Consider the following 13,096-nt stretch of genomic DNA (forward strand, 5'->3'; position numbering starts at 1 on the left):
TGACCCAGTGATTACCCGGCAATGACCCTGGCAACATCTCGGTAATGCCGTTGGCTGCTCGCTCCGCCCTGCTTGGTCATGACTCGATCACCCTTGATGACTTGCGCTGTTCTCAAAGCTTGGGCTTGGTGAGTGGCGCCTGGCTCCAGCTTGGTGAGTGATTCAGATCCGATCAGCTTTTTGTCGGCTTTCTGCCGCTATCTTTATAGAGCCCCGGTAAAGGAGGAGCGAGAAAATGGATCAAAAGGCCTTGTAGGCATTTCTGAGTATTCCAATTGGCACGTAAACGCCAACCTGAGGAGTAACCCTACCCCGCCAGACTTCGGAGCCAAAAATGGCTTCATTTGCCTCCCAGCCTGGCCACGCAACAGAGCTCTGAGACTTACACTGGGCATGGGTTTTCAGGAGCGCTCTCCAGCCAGGAATATGTGCTGAGCTCCGTTCAATCTTTCGTATTTAGCAGAGCGCTCGGGCTACTCAGACGTTGTCGAATGAGTCCCAGCACATTTTCTCTTTGAGTTACATGCCAAAGTGTTCTGACTCGCAGAAACCTGTGTTTCCTGGCATCTCAAAGGACAGTGGTGAGTGTCCAGGGAGATAACAGTGGTTGCGGCGGCTGTAGTAAGGTGGGGAAAGTGCTGTAACATTTGTGGTGAGGACGTTGGAGTGTTGGGAATGGTTGAGGCAGTTGTGGTGAAGAGACTGTAGTGTCTGGCAATTGTGGTGAGGAAGTTGAGCGTAGGTTACTGTGGGGATTTTTAGGAGGCGTTATGGTTATTATGGTGAGGGTTATAGCATCGTGCTGAGTATGGTGAGGGTCCAAGGTGAAGCATCCATTGGTGAATGGTGTGCAGTTCAAACAGGGAAATGGTGCACGTATGCTAATGAGGCTATCGCTGCACGTTCCTGTTTAGTCTGGCATGCAGGCATATGTGAAGGAGATTGTGTGTGAAATAAAATAGAACAAAGAATAGCAAAGGGGGATTGAAGACCGAACAAAGCCTTACGTAGTACATCTTGTCCCATTTCCCCATTAAACATAATGGAAGGGCGAACTAAATGAATGTGAATGAAATAACTGTTTCGGGACCACGATATGTTGGGTGGCATTGCGTTGGGGATGTGTCGGCTTCGCAATGCCGCAACAATATCTATAATGTCACGTATAATATGGTGTGTGTCTGTCGCCATTTTTCTGAGATTTCCAAATGTTTCTTCGTCAAACTTTCAGTTCTTCAGTGAGTGCTGGGGAGGGTTTTCGGCAAAAAAAAGAAAAAATTGAAATTGGATTTTTTTTTTTTTAATCGCCCTATAGTGCCTAAGCCTTTGCAGCTATGTGAAGAAAGGTAATATTAAATTATCCTGACCACATTCCTTTGTGGGTATCAAGAAAAAAATCGAAAATAAAACAAAATTTGATTTCTTTAAAATGCCAATGGGATTAGAACAGCACCAGGCAACGCCTGGTACCTCTTCATTATATAAATTAATCTGATATTACAGTTGCTGTGAATGTGATCACTTTTGCTCTACTCAAGCATTTCCCTTCATCGATAAGGCTCTCCTTGATCTGTCATTAATTTCAGCTTTGGAAACGCTGTTTATTGTCTGCAAAGGCATGTTGTCGATCTAGAAACCCAGAATTGTTTAATATCCATTCGCAAACTCCAAGAATCATCACGATGAGGAGGATCATGTTGAACTCTTCAAATTAGTTTCTGATTTTTTTATAACTGTATGTGCACACCATTAAAAAGTGCCTTTGAATTTACAGTTAAGCCACCAAGCTGCCAGGACAAAATTTTTACCGTTAAATGTACAGCAAAGTAAAACACGAGGACATGCTGGGCAAGTCCACCAAGCAGCAAAAAACATTTTGATACCAAGCCGATGAGTACCCACGATCATACTGTCCCTCACAAACCTGTGTTTTATTCCCAAATGGTCTGTGTTACGGTATATTATTTCGGGGTACAATTGACCTGTTTTACATACCTGCTCTGTCCGATATAGAATGTTGTTGCCATGGCTGCGAGCTGCCTTTCAATATGGCACCTTTGGTGATGTCACGATTCCCAGAATGCAACTCAGCAACGCCGATTGTATAACCATACAGTCTTCCCAAATGCAATATTTTATAACAAGTTGGTACTTACACAACAGTACTGTATTCAAAAACTAATTTGAGCAAGATCCTGACAACGTTCCAAGACATGCCAACTTTTTAAAATTTGAACATTAGTGGGGCAACTTAGCTAAATATAGCATAACAATTGTGCATTTTGTGAGGAAAGCACCAAATTTGGCACACTAGTAGCCTATCATATTATGAACAGATTTGGATGTTGGGCCATCTCAAATTTTTGATGGCAGTGGAAAATGGCTGCCACAGCCATCAGCGGCTGAATTTGAGATGGCCCAATATCCAAGTCTATTCATAATATGTTAGGCTACTATTGTGCCAAATTTGGTGCTTTCCTCACAAAATGCACAATTGTTATACTAAGTTGCCCCACTACATGAAAGTATATGATTGAAAAGAAAACATCTTAATGTACATTATTGAAAATATAAGCATCTTGTTACTTTTCTGGCATGTCTTGGACTATTGTTAATCATGTCGTTCATATAACTTTTGTGGTGGTTGGGGGGACGAAGGGAGGGCTGGAGGAGTTACTGCATTGATTTCACGAAGAGTACCTTTTCCCAGAGTTTTATAGGGCTGACAAAAGGAATTATGCTTTATTATACATCAGACAAAATTTAGCATTTATGATGTGTCAAAAAAGACCCATAACAATCAGACAATCACACTTACCAAACTATTCTTTTCTCTTGTCAAACTGTATATATATATATATATATATATATATATATATATATATATATGTATATATATATATATATGTATATATATATATATATATATATATATATATATATATGTATATATATATATATATATATATATGTATATATATATATATATGTATATATATGTATATATATATATATATGTATATATATATATATATATATGTATATATATATATATATATATGTATATATATATATATATATATGTATATATATATATATATATATATATATATATATATATATATATATATATATATATATATATATATATATATATATATGTATATATATATATATATATATATATATATATATATATATATGTGTATATATATATATATATGTATATATATATATATATATATATATATATATATATATATATATATATATATATATATATATATATGTATATATATATATATATATATATATATATATATATATATATATATATATATATATATATATATATATATATATGTATATATATATATATATATATATATATATATATATATATATATATATATATATATATATGTATATATATATATATATATATATATATGTATATGTGTATATATATATATATATATATGTATATATGTATATATGTATATGTGTATATATATATATATATATATATGTATATATATATATATATATATATATATATATATATATATATATTGTTGTGGTTACCAGATTCGCAAACCACCATTCAGGTCCCTTAGGTGAGGTATCTCGGTAAGTGCATGTGTAGTTAGGCCCAAACCCGTTGTCTAGTGGGAATACATGTCATTTATACGAGCTGCGACTCTTCAGGATAGCCGTTTTTCTTTTACTATCTTTATTTTGGACCAACCGCCATGATCACAACCACAACATCAACCACCGACCACAACCACCGCTTCACCACAACCGCCACGACCTTTACCGTCACAACTCGCCACCATCGCATCACCGTCATCTCGCGCCACTCATGGGCACCGATGCTGGACTCATGCAGAACGCGCGTCGAACAGCGTGTACAAAACCACGGATTTTCTGCTTCAAAAACGGATCGAAAACGACACACGCCCACTTTTTGCCGTCCAATCGGTGAGCGAGGGGCGAATTGGCCCCGCCCCCAGGGCGATCGATATATGCAAATTTGTGGATCAAAAAGCCTTCACGCCCACTTTTTCTCGGGCCAATGGGGAGCGAGGTGAAAGGTCAAAGGGAGGGGGTCAAAGGCGAAGTTACGGGGGGGATAAAAGGACGGTGTTCGTCAGTCAAAGGAGTCGTAAAAGTCGGAGCGAAAGAGTCAGCAGAACGAGAACGAGGGGTCGGAGAGTCGCAAGAGAGAACGAGGGAGAGTCAGCAGAACGAGGTCGGAGAGTCAAGAAGAGGAGAGTCGGAAGCAGAGGGTCAAGACTTCGCGGGCGGTGGAGCTGCTCGTCGTGTGCGGTGGAGTCGGAACGGAGAGGACGGAGCTGTGGAAAGGCGGCGACACCAGACGAGGGGGTGCTCGCGTCGTGCAGGAAGCTGCACCCGAGGGAGGCCGACAGCGCGACCTGGCCGAGGTGGAGACGCTCGTCGCACATAATAAAGATCCTTTATACCCCGAGCATCAGCATCCCCCTCCTGTTTCCCCCGCGCTGAGATAGTGCGACCAAGGGGGCCCCGTTCCCACCCCCTGCCAGGCACTGTCCACGAGGCCCGCGGGTTGCGGGGCCATCGCCGCTCCGCGTCTCATCACCAGACGGGTAGGCCCGACCCGGTCTCGGCCTCAGGCCTACCCCATTCTTGAGGGTATTTCTTTTCCTTGGTTTTGGGTATGTGTTGTCGGCGCCGTCTGTGAAGTAGAATTGTATAAGTGTTGCCGTGTGCTCGGTAGTCGGTATTAGCTCTGCACTGTGTTTTCACTTTTATGTTTGCTTTTTGTGTAAATGGAATTGTGTTTTCTTTTTTTGTGTGCATTTGGTGGAATTGTATTTGTGTGCTTTCCGTTCGTCGCGAATAAATGTGCTTTATTGTTGAACTGTTTTCCCGCTTCGCTTCGTCTTTTCCTCCATTGAATCCCCATCTTGCTTCACGTAAAGGGTTGGTAGTGGGCTGAGTACGCCCGATAATTAATCGAACCGTCGAGGTCGACGATAACACCGCTCGGTTATTCTGATAGTACGGAACGGGTCGCTAAGTGGCCCGTGTCCGAAGTCGACCTGCGGCGAGGTGCGATCGCCCGGTCTACCCTCCGCGTGGGTACTTAGGTAGTTCGAATTTGGCGAGCAACCCTATCCCACGCGGGGGCTGATTGGCTCGATCGCGGTGAGACCGAAAGGTCCACCCGTGACTGGTTCCCGGCGTTAGTCCGAGAGGGTCACGACTGGATTGTCCGTCCGGTGGGCGACGTGCCGCGATTCGAGTTACGTGGCCGTCGCACGCCGGCGGGCGCGAAGACCGCAACACTGGTGTCAGGTCGTGCGATACAAATTCATCGCCCTCCTCGCGGCACTGGTATCGGAGAACAGGAAAACAGGCTCTCCTGTCTCCGGCTAAATTCACGGGAATCGGTCCAGGGGTGAGAGAAGCGACCCCCGATTCCCTCCAAATTACGAGCGAGCGAAATTAACCCTTCACGAGAAGCAAGATGGCGTCTCAAGGCGAGCGGGTGCCGGGTGGATTAGGTATGTGTAATAGTAATGTAGAATCCATGGCTCAGGACGAGATCACCGTGCAAGAGAAACCCGTACCAGAAGGTTGGGAAAGGCATCGATGCCGTTCATCTGGTCGGTTTTTATTATAACCCCACCGCTAAATGTAGTCAGTGGGAGTGGCCAGGGCAGGTGACAATACAGCACGTTATGGAACTCGTGCAGAGCATAAATGACAAACTGGATTACAGGAATGCCGAAATGAAAGAAAGGAACAACGAAATGAAGAGAAATACGCAACAAATGGAAAATAAAAAAATGGATGGAAACGCACTCGAAGCGAAAAACCAAATGAAAGAAATGCGGGGTGAGATGCAGAGCATGGGCATAGGCCTGCAGGCAGGCATTATGGCAATGGCGAGGAGCGAAACGCGGACCACGGGCGAGAAAATGGCGCTGCCACGTGCTGGGACGAACGAGCTGGGGGGAGTGCAACGGCTGTCAGGCCCGCGGTCGGGGCGGGCGAGAAAATAATTCGGGAGACGTGTAAGACGAGACACGAGGTAAAGAAGGTATTAGAAAAATTAAAAGAAAGCCAGGAGGAGACAGAGGAGGGATTGAAGGTCGAAACGGTGGAGTGTGAGAAAAGACTTCAAGACATGACGAAGAGAGTTGATAAGCTGGGACTGGAGGGAAAAACGGAGACAGAGGAACTGGGAAGACGGGTAGAAAACCACAAGCGCAAGCCGGAAGAACAGTTAGAAGCCAAAGCAAAGTCTGAGTGTGCGGAGATGAGAAAGGAATTGGAAAATAAAGTTTCTGAGTTACAGAAACACCAAAACAAAGAGAGGGAACTACAAAACGAACTGAGAGTGTTAAAAGAGGAAAGGAAGAGAACGGAAAATGAAACTTTAAGAAACCACACTGTACAGATCGAACAGCTGGAAGCGAAGGCCAGACGAAAGAATGAGGAACAAGAAAGAGTAATGAAGGAAGAACGAATGAGACAGGAGAAAGAAATCAGTCAGTTGAAAGAAATGACGAGATTGCAGAAGGAGGAACAAGAAAGACAGTGGAATAGAAAACTGAAAGAGTATGAATTTGAAACTGAACGACAAAAGGAAAAAAATAGGTTCGAATACGAGGAGAAAGTAAAGGAGCAAGGAATGAAGCAGGAAGGAGAAATCAGGAGATTGAAGGACACAACGAGATTGGAGAGGGAAGAACGAGAGGAACAATGGAATAGAAAACAAAAAGAACATGAATCTGAGGTTGACCAATTGAAAGAAAAGCTGAGGCTGGAGTACGAGATGGACAAAGAACAGCGAATGAAACACAAACAGGAGATTAACCAAATGAAGAAAACCATGAAACTGGAGAAGGAAGGACAGGAGAGGAAATGAAGAAGAGTAATTCGACAGCAGCAAATGAAACACAAAAAGGAGATTAACCAAATGAAGCAAACCATGAAACTGGAGAAGGAAGGACAGGAGAGGAAACGAGGAAGAGTCGTGAGAGAACAGCGAATGAAACACAGGAAGGAAATGAGCCAATTGAAAGAAACGATGAGATTGGAAAACAAAGAGCAGGAGGAACAGTGGGAAAGAAAACAACAACTCTATGAGTGTGAAATTGAACAACTAAAACGGAGGGAGAACGAACAGCTAATGGGGCTCAGAGAGAAAGAACGACTCAGATGGGAAAGGAAAAGGAACCAGGAAGAGACAGAAAAAAGGAACCAGGAGAGAAAATGTATAGAGACACGGGAGACAGAAAAAATTGAGGGAAGACTGGACGATGAAGACGGGGTAAGTGACGCACACACACACACGGAGGTAGTGGAGGACAATGGGGGTGAGCTGGCGGACTGGGTAGAGACCCAGTGCGAGCACCTGGATGGCCTCCTCCAGGAACGAGGGGAGGGAGTATGCCCCCTTGAGGTGAGTCACGACCAGGTGAGTTCGGTCGTGCTTTGCGAGGTTGAGGGGACGAGTGCTGTGGACGGGTGCACGGAGAGCTTGGGGGGTATAGAGGCCCCGGAGACCCTTGTGGGGACACAAATCCCCAGTGTGGTTGTCCCTGTGTGTGTGGTGCAAGGTGTGAGTGCGACCCCGTGTGTGAGTGGTGTGGTGGCGATGGTGCCGGAGTGCGTGCTTCCCAGCACGCCGTGTGTGGATGAGGCACCGTGTGTGAGAGAGGCCGTGTGTGTGGATGAAACGGCCAGTATGAATGAGGCACCACGTGTGAGTGGTGTGGTGGCGATGTTGCCGGAGTACGTGCTTCCCAGCACACCGTGTGTGGATGAGGTACGGAGTGTGAGTGAGGCACCGCGGGTGAGTGCCCCCGCGTGTATGAGTGAAGCACGGTGTGTGGATGAGGCACAGCGGTTGAGTGCCCCCGCGTGTGTGAGTGAGGCACCGCGGGTGAGTGCCCCCGCGTGTGTGGGTGAGGCACCGCGGGTGAGTGCCCCCGCGCGAGTGAATGGAGCACCACGTGTGAGTAGTATGGTTTGTGTGAGTAGTGAGGCACGCGTGAGTGAACGGCCGTGTGCAAGGTCGCTGTGTGCCAGGGAGACCGTGTGTGTGAGAGAGCGGTATGTAAGGGAGATGTCGGTTGGCATGCGGGAGCACGCAGCCGCGTCTCCCCGTGTGAATGTGATGGAGTGGACTGTGTGCGTCGTGACACGCAGGTGTGCGTGGGTTGAATGGCGACGACGGCGACATGTAAGGAAAGAAAGCCGAGTAGCGGCTGTAGTTGTTTCGAGGACCGTGCCGGGTTCGCCCAGCAGTGAGCACGCGGTTCGTGCTGTGCAACGCACGAGACCACCACGTGCTCGCTTGCGAGAGTGAAGTCCCGGTCCGGAAACGCACGCGGTGGATTTGCCGATCCCGCGGACGGACAAAGTTTAGGCAGGTAAATGGATTTGGACCGGACGGGTTCTCCACGCGATCGTGTGTGTTAAGCTCCAACGGGCAAAGCACATGTGTTCGCGTGGGGAACCCCTCGAAACGTGGGGCTTGTGTTTTTTTTTTATGCGCACGGTGACGTCATGGCTGCACGTGGGGTTGGAATCCGGCAGGAGGGGTATCTCTGCCGGATGGTACCGTCCAAGGAGGGACGAGGAACACGTGCAGCTGCATGACGTCACGGGCAGGTGCAAAGTGCGCGAGCTCTGAGTTGCCGCGCAGGTGCTGCGCATGGGAAAAAAAAAAAAAAAAAAAAGCAAGCCACACTTTCGGGTGCACAGGATTCCTGGGCAAGGGGTGAAGGACCCCCTTACCTGGGCACAGGATGGAAACTAGTTAGGGGGAAGGGTTAGCTTAGCTAGACCGACTTCATGGGGCAGGGGTAAGTCCTCATGGAGTCCGTGGAATGGATTAGTTAGAGGGATTGTAGCCAGATTTAGGTTGGGAAATAAAATGATTTATTTGGAGACAGAGACAGACAGTGAATGTGTAGTGGGGACGTAGCTTAGCTACGTAGTGTTAAAAGGAACGTGCTACTAGTTTAAGGGACGACGTGGGAGCACGAGTTAGTTAGGGGAGGTAGTTAGAAGGATGGCAGAGTTCAGTGGTGTGTGTGTGTTGAAGAGTTGTTGGTGAGTGAATTGGAAGCATGTGCTTGGTGAGTGAGTGAGGCCAGCGGGTCTGTGTGTATGGAGTGAATGGGGAATGCATGGTGCGATGAGTGATTGGGGGGAGGAGTGACTCCCGCCCAAGGGACCCCGGGGTCAGTGTAGAGTGAGTTAGCGGGGTTAGTCAAATTGAAAAATGGAGGTTGTTTTGTTGTTGGTGGGAAAGTAGGCTCGAGACCCATTTGGAGGGGTGCAGGAGCCCTGTTGACGGGCTGGGAGCGTGGCTGCGAAAGGTGAGTATCGCTGAGTGGGTACCCCGGGCACCAGGCTAGTCGGCCGTGGTAGGCCAAGGGCCCATGGGGGGCCGGGATAGCGTAGTGGGCACGGGTGCGCCTGCTTGGTGCGGGGGCCCGGGGCGCCATTGGCCGCGTGGGCAGTGTTGTGGGCACGGGTGACCCTCGGAAAGGGGCCCGGGAGGCCAGCCTGCCACGTGTGCGTTTCAGGGGAGGTGCCATGGGGGGCACTCCCCGGTGTTAGGGAGCTGGTAGGCTCGGAGGCAGTGTAGTGCCCGGGGGTGCCATAGCGGGAGATTCGGCAGAGGGTCGTGCCTGCCAAAGGGAGCCACGTGTCCCAGCCAGGAGACCGTGTGAGGGCACGGAGAGAAAATTGGGGGGCGAGGCCCGAAATTGTAAGGACACCAACACAGGCGACGGGAATCTGGGTTTATAGAACCAATAGTTTAAGCGAGAGGCGCTTGTTGAAAGCCCCGGGGTAGTTTAACAGTTAAATGGTTAGGGTAGATTAGGAGATGTACCCCTCCGCACCATCCATCCCCTCGCTCTCGTTGTGGGCCGCTGGACCCACTTTGGTTATAGATCGCCGAACTCTGGGGAGGCCATCCTGAGGCTTTAATTGGGCCTCGGCACAGGACGTTAGCTCTCCCTTATTCCCCTCCGGGAAGGGAACTTAGGGGTTGGGAGTAGGCTAGGTGACAGGATAGGTTAGCCGAACAAGGACGATAAAGGGGGTTAGGGGACGATTTATAGTGGGGAAGTAAAAATAAAAAATAAGTGGGGGCTAAATTGGTTTTTCACAAATTAAGGGAGTGGGTATAGACAGTGACAGGCAAAGGCGATAGGTGGGAGGGAGACAGGTAGGTAGGTCCGAGCCCGCCTTCCAAGTGGCCAGCACCACCGCACTCCCTCCACCAACCTCCACTGAACGGCAAAAGCTGGCCAACTTCATCGGCTGGCCGTGTTTTGCTTCAAGGCGGAGGCCGGCCAACTTCATCGGCAGCTGTTGTTTTGCTGCAAGGCCTGTGCCGGCTGGATCGTCTGCAGCTGCTGTGCTGAAAGGCCTGTGCCATCGGCTGGCCGTGTTTTGCGTCAAGGCCTGTGCCGGCCAGTTCATCTGCCGGCTGTGTTTGCCTGCAGCGGCCTTCTTCTGCGGGCTGTGTTTGCCTGCTGCCTTTGCCATGCCATGCCCACTGCCCAGGTTCACCAGCCCCGTTCAATTTTTGCTTTGCCCCCCCCCTGTTCATTTCCATGTGCGCCAGGATCAAGGCAACAGTTTGCAAGCTGCGAGAACTGCCCTGTTGGCAGCTACAACACGGGCCTGCAGTGGCAGCCCGTGCACCGTGTTTTGCGTCCATCCATTCATCCATTCATTCGTTGTGCTCATTGCGTGTGCCACTTGAGCTGGCACGGAGACTGCGTTTGTGCAGCCCATGCACCGTTGTGGTTCACTGCATTCGGTCCATCCATTCATCCATCCATTCGTTGTGCTCATTGCGTGTGCCACTTGAGCTGGCACGGAGACTGCGTTTGTGCAGCCCATGCACCGTTGTGGTTCACTGCGTTCAGTTCAAAAGGGAAGGCCTTGGACTGCGTGTGAGCAGCCAGCCACGTTCCCTGTCACCTGCATTGTTTGAGCCAGAGACTGCATGTGGGCAGCCTGGCTCCCTGCTAACTGCTTTCTTTTGCAGAGTCAATGATCCTGGGCCATGGTTTAGTGTAAAATTTGTAAGTTAAGGTTAAGATGTACTGTACATATGAGTGCGCCCCCGGCATGTTTGTCTTAGCGCCGGCAATTTTATTTAAGTCGTCCGTATGAGTGAGTTTGTTTAGATAGTTACGCAGCCCTCAGGTTATTTATTTTGGGGACACGAATACCATGAATGTCGCACTCAGGGATCCGTAGGTAAAGTGTACTAGGGGAAAACTACACATGATGGCACACGAAAATTTGACGACTCGGGACGAGTCTGTAAAAAGGGAAGGGGGTAGTGTTGTGGTTACCAGATTCGCAAACCACCATTCAGGTCCCTTAGGTGAGGTATCTCGGTAAGTGCATGTGTAGTTAGGCCCAAACCCGTTGTCTAGTGGGAATACATGTCATTTATACGAGCTGCGACTCTTCAGGATAGCCGTTTTTCTTTTACTATCTTTATTTTGGACCAACCGCCATGATCACAACCACAACATCAACCACCGACCACAACCACCGCTTCACCACAACCGCCACGACCTTTACCGTCACAACTCGCCACCATCGCATCACCGTCATCTCGCGCCACTCATGGGCACCGATGCTGGACTCATGCAGAGCGCACGTTGAACAGCGTGTACAAAACCACGGATTTTCTGCTTCAAAAACGGATCGAAAACGACACGCCCACTTTTTGCCGTCCAATCGGTGAGCGAGGGGCGAATTGGCCCCGCCCCCAGGGCGATCGATATATGCAAATTTGTGGATCAAAAAGCCTTCACGCCCACTTTTTCTCGGGCCAATGGTGAGCGAGGTGAAAGGTCAAAGGGAGGGGGTCAAAGGCGAAGTTACGGGGGGATAAAAGGACGGTGTTCGTCAGTCAAAGGAGTCGTAAAAGTCGGAGCGAAAGAGTCAGCAGAACGAGAACGAGGGGTCGGAGAGTCGCAAGAGAGAACGAGGGAGAGTCAGCAGAACGAGGTCGGAGAGTCAAGAAGAGGAGAGTCGGAAGCAGAGGGTCAAGACTTCGCGGGCGGTGGAGCTGCTCGTCGTGTGCGGTGGAGTCGGAACGGAGGGGACGGAGCTGTGGAAAGGCGGCGACACCAGACGAGGGGGTGCTCGCGTCGTGCAGGAAGCTGCACCCGAGGGAGGCCGACAGCGCGACCTGGCCGAGGTGGAGACGCTCGTCGCACATAATAAAGATCCTTTATACCCCGAGCATCAGCAACCCCCTCCTGTTTCCCCCGCGCTGAGATAGTGCGACCAAGGGGGCCCCGTTCCCACCCCCTGCCAGGCACTGTCCACGAGGCCCGCGGGTTGCGGGGCCATCGCCGCTCCGCGTCTCATCACCAGACGGGTAGGCCCGACCCGGTCTCGGCCTCAGGCCTACCCCATTCTTGAGGGTATTTCTTTTCCTTGGTTTTGGGTATGTGTTGTCGGCGCCGTCTGTGAAGTAGAATTGTATAAGTGTTGCCGTGTGCTCGGTAGTCGGTATTAGCTCTGCACTGTGTTTTCACTTTTATGTTTGCTTTTTGTGTAAATGGAATTGTGTTTTCTTTTTTTTGTGTGCATTTGGTGGAATTGTATTTGTGTGCTTTCCGTTCGTCGCGAATAAATGTGCTTTATTGTTGAACTGTTTTCCCGCTTCGCTTCGTCTTTTCCTCCATTGAATCCCCATCTTGCTTCACGTAAAGGGTTGGTAGTGGGCTGAGTACGCCCGATAATTAATCGAACCGTCGAGGTCGACGATAACACCGCTCGGTTATTCTGATAGTACGGAACGGGTCGCTTAAGTGGCCCGTGTCCGAAGTCGACCTGCGGCGAGGTGCGATCGCCCGGTCTACCCTCCGCGTGGGTACTTAGGTAGTTCGAATTTGGCGAGCAACCCTATCCCACGCGGGGGCTGATTGGCTCGATCGCGGTGAGACCGAAAGGTCCACCCGTGACTGGTTCCCGGCGTTAGTCCGAGAGGGTCACGACTGGATTGTCCGTCCGGTGGGCGACGTGCCGCGATTCGAGT

General features: G+C 48.8%; 2 protein-coding genes across 2 annotated transcripts in view; one reads left to right on the forward strand and one right to left on the reverse strand.

Moving 5' to 3' along the window:
* Nucleotides 1–13,096, forward strand: part of LOC147027536 (homeobox protein Hox-A4-like) — a 253,909-nt gene that overhangs the window by 167,259 nt on the left and 73,554 nt on the right. The gene's annotated exons all lie outside the window — the stretch shown is intronic.
* Nucleotides 1–13,096, reverse strand: part of LOC147027538 (uncharacterized) — a 184,303-nt gene that overhangs the window by 76,706 nt on the left and 94,501 nt on the right. The window lies entirely within an intron of this gene.

Source organism: Eptatretus burgeri, chromosome 4 (genome assembly GCF_056783735.1).
Source record: "Eptatretus burgeri isolate ZD-2024b chromosome 4, Ebu_testis_v1, whole genome shotgun sequence".
NCBI lineage: Eukaryota > Metazoa > Chordata > Myxini > Myxiniformes > Myxinidae > Eptatretus > Eptatretus burgeri.